The 2,500-nt window shown below is 39.6% G+C and overlaps 1 protein-coding gene across 3 annotated transcripts in view; it reads right to left on the bottom strand.

Annotated features, from left to right (window-relative positions):
• Positions 1–462, bottom strand: part of LOC127003561 (eclosion hormone-like) — a 9,671-nt gene extending 9,209 nt beyond the window's left edge. Inside the window, exon 1 of one of the 3 annotated variants that reach the window (XM_050870429.1) lies at positions 365–462. The gene's annotated coding sequence lies outside the window, so the exon portion shown is untranslated. The remainder of the gene's footprint in view (positions 1–364) is intronic. The other 2 variants (XM_050870431.1, XM_050870432.1) reach the window with 2 other exon arrangements.
• Between the last annotated feature and the right edge of the window lie 2,038 nt (positions 463–2,500).

The raw sequence follows: 2,500 nt of genomic DNA, 5'->3' as shown, positions 1-2,500 counted from the left end.
AGACCACTGAGAACACTTGCATTAGTTAGAAACCCAAAGAACTTCACCAAACACTCACACAACGATTACCAGAGACCTGAGAACATTGAGAACACGTTGATTAGTTATAGACCCAAAGAACGCCCTCCCAAGCCTTAGGTGATGAAGAGGTGGAAGACAGGTGGATTAGGACAGGTGGAAGACTAATTAGAGCCCCAAACAATACCTTTTCAAACATTCGGTGGAGGAGAGATGGAGAGATTAAGTAGGTACATGTGGGTTAGATCAGGTGGATTAGGACAGGTGGAGGATTAGTTACAGCCCCCAAGAATACCCTCCCAAGCGTCAGGTGAGGTGGAGCACAGGTGGACGAGGGGCGCAATACCTGGTGGTGGGGCGGCTAAGGGGATGATCTGGCGACTGGAGATGTGGTGCGCGCGAGTCCGCCTCCTTACCTCGCTTCCGTTAGGTCTGGCCCCCGGCTGGCTGACTGACTGGCTGGCTGGGTGTTGTCCTTATCCAGTTAGCGTCTTCCGGCTTCTTCTTCTTCTGCTTCTACTTCTTCGCCTTCTTCTTCTTCTTCTTCTTCTTCTTCTGCTTCTACTTCTTCGTCTTCTTCTTCTTCTTCTTTTGCTTCTACTTCTTCGCCTTCTTCTTCTTCTTCTTTTCCTTCTACTTCTTCGTCTTCTTCTTCTTCGCCTTCTTTTTCTTCTTCTTCTTCTTCTTCTTCTTCTTCTTCTTCTGCTTCTACTTCTTCGTCTTCTTCTTCTTGTTCTTCTTCTTTTTCGTCTATATATTTTTTTGCTTTTTGTTGTTGTCTTCTTGCTCGTTTTCTTCTTTTGCTTCTACTTCTTCGTCTTCTTCTTCTTGTTCTTCTTCTCGTTCTTTTTTTTCGTCTGTATATATATTTTTGTTTTTGTTTTTGCTGTTGTTTTATCGTTCGTTTTCTTTTTCTTCTTGGTTTTTTTTCTGTTTCTGTTCTACGTCTTCGTTTTTTTTTTTTTTTTTTGCTTCTTTTTCGTATTTTTGTTCTTCGTTTTCGTCTTCGTTTTTGTCTTCGTTTTTATTTCTTTGTTTTCTTTTTTATTTTTTTTTCACACCCTCCTCTTTCTCCTTTATTGACTCTCCTTCTTCTCCTTTTCTCTCCTCCTCCTCCTCCTCCTCCTCTTCCTTATTCCTCCTTACCCTCCCCACTTTTTATCCTCTTATCCAACAACATCATCCTTCTTCCTTATCCTCTAATTCCCCTTTTCGTATATCCTTCCCTTCTCTTCACTCTCCCTTTCCCTTTCCTTTCTATTCCCCTTCCTCTTACACTCCTTCTTTTACCCCACGTCCTCCCTTCCCTTCCCTCTCCCTTTATCTTCCCCTTCCTTCCCCCATCCCATCCCTTCCTTCTTCCTTCTGTCTCCTCGCTGGCTAGTCTCTCAACCCTTTTTTGCCCTTCTTATGTAAATGGAGGTCTGGGTGCAGATAACAGTATTAACGGAGAATTTAGCGGGTGTAGTTTTATCTTAAGTAGCGTTAGGGAAGTTGTAGTTGTTTAGAAAGGGAGGATATTACCAGATCCATAGAGACACAGAACTTGATTGAGACACTTCAGAGGTTTATTTAAGTAGAGTTAGGGAAGTTGCAATTGTTTAGAAAGAGAGGATATTACCAGATCCATAGAGACAAAGGAGTTGGTTGAGACACTTCAGAGATATGCTTAAGTAGCGTTAGGGAAGTTGCAATTGTTTAGAAAGGGAGAATATTATTAAACCCACATAGACAAAGAAGTTGGTTGAGACACTTCAGAGGTATGTTTAAGTAGCGTTAGAGAAGTTGCAATTGTTTAGAAAGGGAGAATATTATTAAACCCACATAGACAAGGGGATGATTCAGACGTTTTTGAGGTATGACTCTGAATTTGTATGTCTATGTAGAGTTTAGGAAGTTGTAGTTATTAAGAAAGAGAGAAAATGATCAAATCCACATAGACAAAAGGGGATGATTTAGAGGTAAGGTTATGTATTTATATCGCTGAGTTGAGTTAGGGAGGTTGCAGTTATTTAGAAATAGAGAACATTATTATTTGTGCAAAGGCCAAAGGGATGAATTAGAGGTTAGATTCTGCATTTATATATACTTCTGAGCAGAGTTGGGAAATTTTAAATATTTAGAAAGGAAGAATGTAAGCAAATGAACGATGAAACAATGAAAGAGAAGGATTATTTAGGGGTTAAATTTGTGTGATGAAGAATTAAATAAAAAAAAAACTGTAGGAGGTATTGTTAGAAAGTGGAGTTGACAGCAGAATAATCCACTGTTTTTTTTCTTTCTTTCTTTCTTTCTTTCTTTCTTTCTTTCTTTCTTTCTTTCTTTCTTCTCTCTCCTCCTCCTCTTCTGTTTCCCTTCTTGCATAATCTTTCTTTTCTCCTTCATGTTATTTTATTTCCTCCTTCTCTGTTTCCCTTCCTACATAATCTTTCTTTTCTCCTCCATGTTCTTTTTCCTCCTTCTCTGTTTCCCTTCTTACATA

This window comes from Eriocheir sinensis, chromosome 25 (genome assembly GCF_024679095.1).
Source record: "Eriocheir sinensis breed Jianghai 21 chromosome 25, ASM2467909v1, whole genome shotgun sequence".
Lineage (NCBI taxonomy): Eukaryota > Metazoa > Arthropoda > Malacostraca > Decapoda > Varunidae > Eriocheir > Eriocheir sinensis.
This window is presented reverse-complemented; position numbering and strand designations above follow the sequence as displayed.